The sequence below is a fragment of the Glycine soja genome, chromosome 2 (assembly GCF_004193775.1).
Source record: "Glycine soja cultivar W05 chromosome 2, ASM419377v2, whole genome shotgun sequence".
NCBI classification, from domain to species: domain Eukaryota; kingdom Viridiplantae; phylum Streptophyta; class Magnoliopsida; order Fabales; family Fabaceae; genus Glycine; species Glycine soja.
Genome location: NC_041003.1, coordinates 21,225,408 through 21,239,597, shown reverse-complemented (window position 1 = coordinate 21,239,597; position 14,190 = coordinate 21,225,408).

The following is a 14,190-nucleotide window of genomic DNA, read 5'->3' as shown; positions in this document are numbered from 1 at the left end:
AGATCGAAGGAAAAACAGAATAATTCTCGATCAATACAGGAAACCAGGAAAGAGAACGGAAGATCTTCTGACCAGATAAATTTTCGGCTGGGCAAATGACTGCCGACAAAGGAAAACCCATTTTTGAAGTAGTTCTTCCTTTGGGATTTCCATTCAAGGTCGCTCCCGACTGGCGGTATCCCGCCCCACATAAACAAAGAGGAAAAGACCGAAACACCCAGCTTCCTCTCCAAAAACACTACCCTCGGGAAAATCCTATTGATCCGTGATCGTGCGTGTGATCTTCTGGTTCGATAGGAAATCATGTGCAAAATAAAGTCATGGTACAACTATGGTTTGGGATTAGGGTAAAACACTTACCTATGTGAGTTTTTATACACTATGAGTGATTTTATTCCCAGTTTCAGTTTGGCCCGACGTTTTCCTTGAATGTTCATTTAAAAGTTAAATGTTGACATCCTGCCCTTCATTTTCGGTTACAAGGAAAATTACTTTTGGCATGGGTATATTGTTTCTCTAAAATATGGTGCTCTCGTGAATGATTTATTTTTCCTTGCTAAAGCATGTTCGCCTTTTAGGTGAGAGAACCCGGAGGACCATTCGGTCCTGCCAACAAGTCTTATCTGGAGTCCCGTGAATTGCTTGTCATTCATGCATCATCCACCATCAAGTTTGGAGCCCCACGAATTGATTGCCTAGCGCTGTTCGTCTATCCTCCACCCTCAAATCTTATCCGGAGCCCCATGAATTGCTTGTCATTCATGCATCCTCCACCATCGAGTCTGGAGCCCCACGAATTGATTGCCTAGCGCTGTTCGTCTATCCTCCACCCTCAAATCTTATCTGGAGCCCCATGAATTGCTTGTCATTCATGCATCCTCCACCATCGAGTCTGGAGCCCCACGAATTGATTGCCTAGCGTTGTTCTTCTATCCTCCACCCTCAAATCTTATTTGGAGACCCATGAATTGATTGCCTAACACTGTTCATGCGTCCTCCACCATCGAGTCTGGAGCCCCACGAATTGATTGCCTAACGCTGTTCGTCTATCCTCCACCCTCAAATCTTATTCGGAGACCCATGAATTGATTGCCTAGCGCTGTTCATGCGTCCTCTACCATCGAGTCTGGAGCCCCACAAATTGATTGCCTAGCGTTGTTCGTCTATCCTCCGCCCGCAAATCTTATTTGGAGTCCCATGAATTGATTGCCTAGCGTTGTTCATGTGTCCTCCGTTATCAAGCGCGGAGCCTCCGGTGACTGGGAAATGTGGTTTTTGTTATTTTCCCGATCGGTTCCTTCGCCAAACATGTGTATATGTATATATTATGTTATTGGTGTCTTTTGTTTGTGTTTGTTTTGTGTTGTGCAGCGAAAGAAGAAAGAGAGACGGGAGTCGTCATAGACTAATCACGGAGAGGGCGAAGATGGACGAAATCAGTGTTTTATCTTTGCTTTCCTCTTATCTCCGATAAAAGGTAAGTAAAGAGGGGCAACTGTCATACCCTAATTTCGTCCGGGTACCATTGTTTGATGGCATGCAGCCTTTGTTTGACCACTTCGAGGTACTTGGCACCCTTTGTTGCACAATACGTGAAGTTCCGTGACATGCCGGAGATCAAAAGGAAGCATTGTTACACAATCCGTGAGATTCCGTAACATGCCGGAAATCAAAAGGAAGCATTGTTACGCAATCTGTGAGGTTCCGTAACTTTCCGAAAGCCAAAAAAGGAGTAATTACGTGACCCGTAAGGTTCCGTAACCTTACGGAAAGAAAACAAGTATCCTTACGAAATTTGTAAAGTTTCATAACGTTATGGAAAAAGAATCACCAAAAAAAGCAAAGGGGGTGTATTTAGTAAAAAAGGGGGTGCAAATAGAAACCAGGCCCACCTGGGCGGATGTTCCTCCAGAAGGCGGTTGCTTCTGGAGGAAGCAACCTGGCTCGCCTAGGCGAGCTGAGTGGCAAGCTCCTCCCCTATTTTCCTATAAATAGAGGGAGGAGTGAAGAAGAAAGGGGTTCAGCCCTTCTGGTACTTCGTAATCACTTAAAATTAGTGAGGAAAATTGTTTCCGTGAAGAAAATCCAAGCTGAGGCGCTTCCGTAACGTTTCCGTGGGTGATTTCGCGAAGATTTTCAACCGTTCTTCGTCGTTTGTCATTCGTTCTTTGTCGTTCTTCGGTCTTCAACCGGTAAGTTCTCGAAATCGAACTTTTCAATTCATTCTATGTACCCTTAGTGGTCCCCACTTGTTTTGCGTGCTTTTATTTTCATTTAATTTACTTTCCGTACCCCCTTTTGACGTGCTTTAGTCATTTACTTAACTAATTTTCTCGCCTAATCAAAAAATAAAATAAATTTCCACCGATCATTTGAATTGCAATATTTGTTAATTTCTGTTAAAATGAAATCCGACCGTTCGGTCATGCCGTAACCACGTTGGAAACCAAAAAGAGGTAAAATAATAATATAATAATAAAAAAAATATCTTTTAGTAAAATAAAGCAAAAAAATCAATCGGACGTTTCTCTTTGGGATTTCTCTTAATTGAATTGACTAATAACTAAAGTGAAACTAAGGCTAAAATCAACTCGCAAAGTCAAGCTCGTCCGCAAAAAAAATCACTAAAACGGATTTTAAGGTTCGATTCTTCAGTTTTTCTCACTAAGTAAAAATGGATCATTTTAAGGTCCAACGCCTTAAAAAGACCACCTTCCAAGTAAAAAGAATCGCTTGATTCACCCTTTAGACAGAACTACGTAGGTCTGATTTCCTCTTCGATGGAGGGTACGTAGGAGCAAGAGCCCCGCTTTTGTCGACCTGAAAAATAAAAAAGAAATAAAAGTTTAGATACGCAATTTCACACAATTCTAATTTAAGGTTGTTGTCCTTTGGGACAAACATGAGAGGTGCTAATACCTTCCTCAAATGTAAATACAACTCCCGAATCTGGAATATTCTTCATGACCGGTTTCCTTTCGGTTTTTCTGACATTTTCCACAAATAAACGTTGGTGGCGACTCCGCGCATTTTCCTCCTTTGGAAGACGCACCCGTGAGCCTCGCCTCGCTCGCCCGCAAAAGGGTAGGTTGCGACATAGTTGATCATATGTCTGAATTTGATGCTGAGAGTGAATCTGAATTTTATATTGATTACATGTCTGCTGATGTTTTACCTCTTGAGATTGAATTTATAGAGTCAGATAGAAATAACCATGTTTCAGGAAGTACACATACCTCTGACTTTCTTTATGAGGTACAGGCTGAGAAACCATCTCTTTCTACCACTATCCAGCCATCCACACCAGAATTGAAGCCTCTGCCATCAAATTTAAAATATGCTTACTTGGATGATAGCAAAAGTTTTCCAGTAATTATATCTGCCTCCCTTGTTGATGAGCAAGAGGAGAAGTTGTTATCAGTTCTCAAGAAGCATAAGAAGGCTATAGGCTGGACCCTGGCAGACATTCCTGGTATTAGCCCATCCACATGTATGCATCGAATAAATTTAGAAGATGGGGCTAAACCAGTAAGAGAGCCACAAAGAAGACTCAACCCGGTGATTCTTGATGTAGTGAAGAAGGAGGTAACCAAGCTTTTGCAAGCTTGAATCATTTATCCTATCTCCAACAGGCAATGGGTGAGTCCCGTCCAAGTAGTTCCAAAGAAAACCGGCCTCACCGTGATAAAAAATGAGAAGGAGGAGCTGATTCCTACTCGGGTGCAGAACAGTTGGAGAGTATGCATCGACTATAGGAGGCTGAACCAGGTTACCAAAAAGGACCATTTTCCACTGCCATTCATTGACCAGATGCTTGAACGCCTGATAGGTAAATCTCACTACTGTTTCCTTGATGGTTTTTCTGGTTATATGCAAATCACTATTGCTCCTGAGGATCAGGAAAAGACCACATTCACTTGCCCCTTCGACACTTTTGCCTATAGGAGGATGCCTTTCGGCCTGTGCAATGCCTTTGGGACCTTCCAGCGGTGCATGATTAGTATTTTCAGTGATTTTTTAGAAAATTGCATAGAGGTGTTTATGGATGATTTCACTGTATGGACCCTCTTTTGATGTTTGTTTGGATAATCTGGAAAAGGTTTTGAATAGATGCACTTAAACTAACCTTGTTCTAAATTTTGAAAATTGTCATTTTATGGTTGAGCAAGGTATAGTTTTAGGCCACATTATTTCCAATAAGGGCATTGAAGTAGATCCTACAAAAATTTCTGTTATTTCACAATTGCCTTACTCCTCTTGCGTGCGAGAGGTGCAATCTTTTCTTGGTCATGTAGGATTCTACAGGCGCTTTATAAGGGATTTTAGCAAAGTAGCCCTTCCACTATCCAACTTGTTGAAAAAGGAGGTGGAGTTTGACTTTAATGATAAATGCAAAGAGGTTTTTGATTGCCTAAAAAGAGCACTGACTACCACCCCCATCATCCAGGCACCCGACTGGACAACCCCTTTTGAGCTTATGTGTGATGCATCAAATTACGCATTGGGGGCTGTCCTTGCTCAGAAAATTGATAAATTTCCTAGGGTGATATATTATGCTTCTAGGACTTTAGATGCTGCCCAAGCGAATTATACTACTACTGAGAAAGAGCTACTAGCCATAGTTTTTGCTCTTGAAAAATTTCATTCTTATTTGCTTGGTACTCGCATTATTGTTTATACTGATCATGCAGCTTTAAAGTACTTGTTGCAGAAGGCTGATTCAAAGCCTAGGTTGATCTGATGGATGCTTTGGCTCCAAGAATTTGACTTGGAGATCCGTGATAGGAGCAGAGCATAAAATTTAGTTGCTGATCATTTGAGTCGGATCGAACATGTGTCTGATGAGGACTTACCCATTCGGGATGATTTCCCGGATGATAATTTATATATATTGTGATGGAAGCTTGCTTGTAGAGCTTCTATGGAGGCTGGATCTTTGAGCTTCAATGAGGTCCTTTAATGGTGATTTTACACCCTGGAGATGCAGCGGAAGGCAAAGGAGAAGAGGAGAGGGGAGGCACCATCCACTATGGAATAAGACAAGGAAGAAGGAGCTTCACCACCAAGAATTACCTTGGATAAGAAGCTTGAAGAGGATGCTTTAATGGAGGAAAAGAAAGAGAGAATGGGGGAGCACGAAATTGAAGGAATACAAGAGGGAGAGAAGTGGAACTTTGAAGTGTATCTCATAAGACTTTCATTCATCAAAGTTACAATAAGTGTTACACATGCTTCTATTTATAGACTAGGTAGCTTCCTTGAGAAGCTTTCTTAAGAAAACTTCCTTGAGAAGCTTCTTTGAGAAAACTTCCTTGAGAAGCTAGAGTTTAGCTACACACACCCATCTAAAAACTAAGCTCACCTCCTTGAGAAGCATCCTTAAGAAGCTAGAGCTTAGCTACACACACCCCTCTAATAACTAAGCTCACCTCCTTGAGAAGAGAAGCTAGAGCTTAGCTACACACCCCTATACTAAGCTCACCCCATGACAAAAAACATGAAAATACTAAAAAAAATCCTACTACAAAGACTACTCAAAATGCCCTGAAATACAAGGCTAAAACCCTATGCTACTAGAATGGCCAAAATACAAGGCCCAAAAGAAGAAAACAACCTATTCTACTATTTACAAAGAAGAGTGGACCCAACCTTGGCCCATGGGCTCAAAAATCGACCCTAGGGAACCCTAAGGCCTTCTTTATCAACTCTAGCCCAATCCTCTTGGAGCCTCTTGCTCATGGCTCTGGTAACTGGTCCTTTCCTAGGGAGGATTGCATCATATTGTATAGTATTTCTGATTCTCTTTCTACTCCATGGTTTGCTAACATTGTCAATTATTTAGTTGCTTCTATTTTTCCTCCCTTAGCATCTAAGGCTCAAAAAGATAAAATTAAAAGTGATGCTAAGAATTTTATTTGGGATGACCCCTACTTGTGGAAATTGTGTAGTGATCAGGTCATCAGACGATGCATTCCAGATCATGAGACCGACTCAGTCCTGCAGTTCTGTCATTCTTCCGCACCGGGAGGTCATCTGGGTGTTCAAAGGACAACTCGTAAAGTGCGTGACTGTGGCTTTTATTGGCCCACCATCTTTAAAGATGTGTGGAAGATTTGTAGCACTTGTGAGTAGTGTCAGAGAGCAGGAAGTGCACTTACATGGCGACAACAAATGCCTCAGCAACCTATGCTATTTTGTGAGGTGTTTGATGTCTGGGGTATAGATTTCATGGGCCCTTTTCCTGTATCTTTTGGTTATGTTTACATTCTCCTTGCAGTTGATTATGTTTCAAAATGGGTGGAAGCCAAGCCCACTAGAACTAATGATGCTAAGGTTGTTGTAGATTTTGTCAGATCTAATCTGTTTTGCAGGTTTGGAGTACCTAAAGCAATCGTTAGTGATCAAGGAACCCATTTTTGCAACAAATCAATGCATGCCTTGCTTAAAAAGTATGGGGTTGTCCACAGGGTATCCACACCATACCACCCCCAAACCAATGGACAGGCAGAAATTTCTAACAAGGAGATCAAGAGAATTTTAGAGAAGATTGTGCAGCCAAGCAGGAAAGATTGGAGTACTAGGCTAGATGATGCTCTTTGGGCACATAGGACTGCCTACAAAGCACCCATAGGAATGTCTCCTTATCGGGTTGTCTTTGGAAAGGCATGTCATCTTCCAGTGGAGATTGAGCACAAAGCATACTGGGCAGTGAAGACCTGCAACTTCTCTATGGATCAAGCTGGTGAGGAGAGAAAGTTGCAACTGAGTGAGTTAGATGAGATCCGCCTAGAAGCGTATTAGAATGCCAAGTTCTACAAAGAAAAGACCAAGAAGTTCCATGATAGCATGATAATTAAGAAGGACTTCATGGTTAGGCAAAAAGTGTTATTGTATAATTCTAGGCTTGGACTCATGAGTGGTAAGTTGAGGTCTAAGTGGATTGGTCCTTTTGTTGTTACTAATGTTTTTCCTTATGGTACAGTTGAGATCAAAAGCGACTCCACAAACAAGAGCTTCAAGGTCAATGGACACCGACTTAAGCCATTCCTCACAAACCCCTCTTTAGTGGACGTAGTGGTGGAAGAGACTTCCTTACTCCACCCTGCTCTTCCTCCCCCATGACTTAGGGAGTTTTTCTTTTCCTATCTCCTTCTTTACTTTTATTACATTTGTCCGATTCTATTTGATGGTTTAATTGATTTTAATCTTTTAATTGTGCTACATTGAGGACAATGTGTTGTTTAAGTATGGGGGGGGGGGAGGGGGCAGGAGTGTGTTCTTTGGTTTTGTTAGTTGTGTTAAATTAGTTTAATTTTGTTAGTTTTGTTGGGTTCTAGTTTAATTTTGTTAGTTTTGTTGTGTTAAATTTGCATGTTTGTCATTGAATTATAAGATATGTTCAAGTAATGGGTAATTGTTCTGAAAATAAAAGTCTCTTGACATTTTTTGATTTGAAATCCTTGTTTTTCCTCTACATGTCATGATAGTTTTGAAAGCTCAATTTGAAAGTGACAAGTTTACCTTTGTGAGAATTTGAGCCATCCATCATCATAAATCTTTTGGTGTGTTTTGCCCCATTGATTGCTTGCACAATAGCCTTGGCTTGATTCTTGTTGATGCTTCCTAATTCACATGCATATTTGGAAATGATTTAGGCAATTTTTTTCTTATAAACTTCTAGCCAAATGGACTTACCTTGAATTAATTCCTTTGATAGCCCCTTTGAGCCTATGTTCCCCTTTCTTTGTTTTGAAGCTCATTACAAGCCTTAAGTGAAAAACCATGATATGATTTGGAATTGTTTTGGGAATAAGTTGGGAATAAGTGTGGGGGGCTATGTTTCATTGGAAGATATGATTTTTGGCCATGTTTAATGTTTTATTTTGGCCATGCTTGATGTATATATATATTGCCTAGTTCTTTCTTTAATCTTCAATTTCGTACTGTTCAATAAAAAAAATGAAAAATGAAAAAAAAAATTCAGTTGCTGCAAATTCGTTCTTCGAAAAAAAAAAGAAGAAGAAACAGAAGAAGAAAAGAAGTGAAGTTGAATAAATGAGGTCTTGTTATGAGGACTTGATTTGGGAGCCTTGGCTGATTTTGTTGATATTAGAGGGTTTGGGTTTACTACTTGTGCTTAATTTCCACTTATTCCCCGTTGCTCCTCTATTCCTTTGGGATTTAGCTACTTATTCCATATTTTTTTCCCTACCTTGTCCTTGGCCCCATTACAACCTTTAAAGACCTTTTGATCCTCATGTGCATGTGTTTGGCAAGTTGTTTGTCAATTTTAGAATTTTTCCAAGTCTATGTGGTGTTTTTTTTCATGGGTGCTTCGAGAGTAAACAGTAGCCTAGACACTTGAGAGATAGAGTGTATATCTTGTGAGGCTTAATCATTTTTCATTCATGAGATGATTAACTATTTTGCCATGATTAGGTTGCTTGGATGATTTTCACGAATGTCTTGACTCTTTGGATCTCTTCATGTTAGATGTTACCCATTCCTTTCATTCCTTGATGTTCATTGAGAAATATGTAAATGTTTTTGTTTGTCTCTCTTTGATATCCTTGGATTTTGTTCTTTATTTCATTTTGCCCAGGAGTGCAAAAGGCTAAGTATCGGGGGTTTTGATGTGCTATTATTTTCTCCTATTTCTTAACCCTTTTTGCACCATTTTAAATACTGATTAGTCTTAATTGTCAAATTTATGAGGTAGTTTTATTATTTGGGCCCATTCAGCTAATTTGATGTTTTTAATCTAATTTCAGGAATTAATGAAGCATTGGGCTTGAATCTAGAGTTGGGCTTGGACTTGAAGAGGGCAAACTAATTTATTCTACAAAATTAGATCTTATCTTATCTAGATATTATTTAGATTTGATCTCATCTAGATATTATTTCATCTAGATCTTATCTTATCTAGATTTGATTTGATTTTACTTGTGGGCTTGGATTTAAAACAGATTTGTGAGCTTTGGGGCTGAAAAACTATATAACAGCACCAAGGTTGTAGTTTAGCTCTCTCTCTGCTCTCACTCTTCTATTTTTCGTTTTTAGTTTTAGTCTCTTTTCTCTTTCTCTTTTATTTTCGTTTTTTACAATTCCAGTTCAGACTTTTAGTTTTATCAATAAAATTCCGTTCTCTATTTGATTAATGGAAGGCTAAGTCCGCAACGTTGTTTTCTCTTGAGGATCAAGCACAGTTCTCTTTGAGGTTCTATTATTACTGTTAAATTCTGTTCAGTTTTTCCTCTTCACTAATTACTCTGAATTTGTTGTTATTAATTCATGCATGCTTAGTGTTTGATTAATTGTCGCTTAATTTACATTCATGCTTAATGATCGTTTATGAGTAATTGGTGTGTGTGATGCTTAATCACATAATGAATGCTTTATCTTAAATTTTGCTTAGTAATTTAATTTAGGGTTGGATTAAGTGGTTGAACTGATAAAGGATAAATTCTCACAACCTAGGATAAGAGACTTGTTTGTGAATCAAGGGGAAGCAACGTATTTTAATTCTGATAAATTCTAATTCAATTTTACTCGCTGTTTAATTTACAAAATCAAACAATCCCCCCCCCCCCCCCAATTTGTTACTATTTCCTACTATCTGTTATGAACATTTGGTGTATCATTGCTCGTTGGGAGACGACCTAGGATCACTTCCTAGTTACTACATTTTAATGTTTATTTGATTCGGGTACGGCCTGGATCACGTAGGTTCAGCGAAGGGGACCTGGTACTGAAGAAAGTCTCCCAAGCCCTGAAAGACAATAGGGAAAAGTGGGCCCTGAACTACAAAGGATCTTTCGTCGTAAAAAAGGCTTTCTCTGGAGGGGCCCCTGTGCTCACCAACATGGATGACGAGGAACTACCTTCACCCGTAAACTCCGACGTCATCAAGCGATACTACGCTTAAGACTTGGGGCAATTAAAGAAGTCGCTGCATGTTTTTTTTATTTTTTGTGGTTTCCCCCAGGGATTCCTGCCCTCTATATTTCTTTTTGGTCGAAATCTTTTAGAGAACGTGGGATTGGTGATTCGTTGTTCCGATCCTCGATTTGTGCCTTAAAAGATGCATAGTCTCTTAGATGACCCGAGCCTTTTTGCTCAGTTCATGGGGATGCCCCAAGCGCTTAATTAAAACTGAACCCGACAAGCTTTTGCTAAAGAATTATTGCGTTTGAAACTGCTCATGCATACGCATGCACATGCATACTTTTTTATCTTGTGAAACGAAAAACAGGGATGGGATTCTTTAAGCGATGGTCAAATACCGCTCTAGATCCAAGATAGAGATGAACCAAGGTAAGTGGTAGCATGGCCACGTTGTACTACGCAATGTCCTTTCCTATTTTCAGGTTCTTGAGGACAGGTATGAGTAGACGCTAGGCCTGCAATCAGCATGTTGTCGCCCCACGTCCAGCTCCGGATGATCAAGATGCACTACTGGGAGGCCGCCAAGTATCCTTTAAATTTCTACCTATTATCATTGTTATTTCTCTAGGGTGATGATCGGATATGCCTAACTTATCCTAGGGGGCTTCGAGTAAATGAGCACCGACCCGGAGAGAACACGTATTTTCTTCGAAAAAAGTTTTTTTTAAAAAAAATAAAAATGCACAGGGTTAGCTCACCTGGGCGAGCACTGTAGAAGCAAAGCTTCATGGTGAATCAAGAATGATTCAAAGATGTTTTGATGATAACAAAGATGATAACAAAAGATGATGACAAAAGTGATGACAAAAAGCTCAAAGGTCAATCAAAGGATGAATTCAAGATGTTCAAGAAGGAATCAAGAACAATTCAAGACTCAAGAGGAAAAGTTGAAGAACACTTCAAGATTCAAGAAGAAAGACGAATTCAAGAATCAAGATACAAGGATCAAGCTTCAAGAATCAAGATCAAGATTTAAGATTCAAGACTCAAGAATCAGGAGAAGACTTAATCAAGATAAGTATGAAAATGATTTTTCAAAAACTGAGCAGCACATGGATTTTTCACAAAACATGTTTACCAAAGAGTTTTCACTCTCTGGTAATCGATTACCAGATTGCTGTAATCGATTACCAGTAGCAAAATTGTTTTGAAAAAGTTTTCAAATTGAATTTACAACGTTCCAATTAATTTCAAAAGGCTGTAATCGATTACAATGTTTTGGTAATTGATTATTAGTGCCTTTGAACGTTGAAATTCAAATTCAAATGTGAAGAGTCACATTCTTTCACATAAAAGCCTTGTGTAATTGATTACACTGATTTGGTAATCGATTACCAGTGATTCTTTCTGAATAAAATCGAAAGATGTAACTCTTCAAAAGGTTTTTGACTTTTTCAAATTGGTTTTTAAGTTTTTCTAAAAGTTATAACTCTTCTAAATGGTCCTTTTGGCCAGACATGAAGAGTCTATAAAAGCAAGGCTTTGATTTTCTTTTCAATATACTTTTCCAATCAATCTATTACAATTCTTTACAAGCCTTGAATCTCTTTGAACTTCTTCTTCTTCTTCTTTGTGCCAAAAAAATTCCAAAGTTTTTCTGGTTTTCTAAACCTTGAAAACTTGTGCTATTCATCTTTTCATTCTCTTCTCCCTTTGCCAAAAAGAATTCGCCAAGGACTAACTGCCTAAATTCTTTTTGTGTCTCTCTTCTCGCTTTTCCAAAAGAACAAAGGACTAACCGCCTGAATTCTTTTGTGTCTCCCTTCTCCCTTGTCAAAGAATTCAAAACGACACAGTCTGAGAATTCTTTTGATTCTTCCCTTTCCCTAATACAAAAGTGTTCAAAGGACTAACCGCTTGAGAATTCTTTTGTATCCCCATTCACAAAGTATCAAAGGTTTAACTGCCTGAGATCTTTGTCTTAACACATTGGAGGGTACATCCTTTGTGGTACAAGTAGAGGGTACATCTACTTGGGTTTGACTGAGAACAAGAGAGGGTACATCTCTTATGGATCAGTTCTAGTGGAGGGTACATCCACTAGGTTCAAAGAGATCAAGGGAGGGTACATCCCTTGTGGATCTTTGCTTGTAAAAGGATTTTTACAAGGTTGAAAGAAATCTCAAGGACCGCAGGTCGCTTGGGGGCTGGATGTAGGCACGGGTTGTTGCCGAACCAGTATAAAAACTCTTGTGTGTTTATCTCCTTCTTCCCTACTCTTTTACTTTCCGTTGTGCATTTTAATTTCCGCTTTTACTTTTTGTTAAGTTTCTCTTCTACTCCTTATTCTCTTAACAACATAGTAAAAGCCTTTGAAGAGTAATTTTTTAATTAGTAAAGGTTTAGGAATAATTAATTCAACCCGCCCCCTTCTTAATTATTTTGAGGCCACTCGATCCAACAAGCACCCCTTGCACGAAATAGTTTAAAAGAAAGGGGGGAGGGCAGTTTTTTCACCCAAAACTTCTCCCCCTCACTCAAGAATGCAGCACTTGCGGGATTGAGGGTTTTTTCTGGCCCTAGGCCACCATTTTGTGCTTTTGCTTCCATTTGAGTGTCCTTGATCACTCCATACAAGTAAGTACATTATCCTTTGGTCTCTAGCTTTCCGTTGATGCATTTTATGCTCTAAATTGTACATATTTGGCCAATTTCGTGAGGCAATTTGGGACAAATTCATGCTTTGATTCATTGAATTGGGGGGTTGTAGGGGATGGCCTTAGGCCTAGGTTGTGTTCTGAAATGATTGGGCAAGCCACATTGCCCCCATTCCCTTCCTGTTTATACCCAAAAGTGCGCCCACCAAGTGCTCGGTGAAATGCCTCAATGGCATTTGCACATAAATTTGTGAATATTGCTGATAGAATTGGCTTGTGCATATATGGTTACCATTTTTGGATGTGTGGACAGCTTGCGGAATTTAGGGTAAATGCCCAATTGTGACTTAGTCATGTTGGACAAGTGGCCTCAAATATCTTAAGAAGGGGGGGTTGAATTAAGATATTACAAACTATTTCCCTAATTAAAAATTCTACTTTGATTTCAATACAAGTTCCAAGTTCCCTTAAAGATGGATTTCTAAACAATGATTCAAATTAAACAATCTGAATATAAATGTAAAGAAATAATAAATAAAAGAGTTTAAGGGAAGAGAAAGTGCAAACTCAGATTTATACTGGTTCGGCCACACCCTTGTGCCTACGTCCAGTTTCCAAGCAACCCGCTTGAGAGTTCCACTATCTTGTAAAATCCCTTTACAAGTTCTGAACCACACAAGGACAACCCTTCCTTTGTGTTCAGATTTCTTTACAACAAGAGACCCTCGGTCTCTTAATCCCTTTTTGAGAATTAGAGTGAAGAGAAGAAGAAATCTCTCTTAAAAGAGATAGATTGAACAATTTGAGCACTCAAATAATTTCTTATTGAATTGCAAGTGTATTGGCCAAGGAATCTTAAGAGAATAAGAAGATTTTGCTTTTTGAGAGGATAAAACCTTTTTATTCTAAAAAACTCTAAGCAAATTCGTGTTCCAAGTCACATATAAATAGACCTTTGATGGCCATGTATAAACCATTTGAAAAGTTGTGACTCTTGAAAATAATTTTCTAAAAATCTCCTCTGGTAATCGATTACAGGATTTAAAATTTGAATCATAACGTTCAGTAATTGCTGGTAATCGATTACCATCCATGTGTAATCGATTACACAGTGTAAAGTTTAAATTCAAATTTGTAATGGTTGTTGTAAATCATTTTTGGCCACTGGTAATCGATTACATCCTCTGGTAATCGATTACCAGAGAGTAAATTACTTGAAAAAGACTTTTTAACTAAAATTTATTTGCCAAACCTTTTGCTATTTCAATTTGGAATTCCCTTCCTAAATTACTAGAGATCTTCTTGATGTTGTATCTTGTATTCTTGGATTGTTGTCTTGAATTAAACTTGAGAAGCACATTTTCATAAGACATCAAATCATGACGATCATATGGCATCATCAAAACATCTAATGCAAAGTCTTTGCTTCTACAATCTCCCCCTTTTTGATGATGACAATTTAATTCCTAAAATCAAGATACAAGCAATGTATATGCATGATATATTGCATTCACTCATTTCATACTCCCCCTATGTTTTGGAATTTATGATTACTTGATTTCTAAGCTTCTATACCACCCCATTTCTCTCCCCCTTTGGCAACATCAAAAAGCCAAAGTGCGTGGCAATCAATATACGATAATATAAT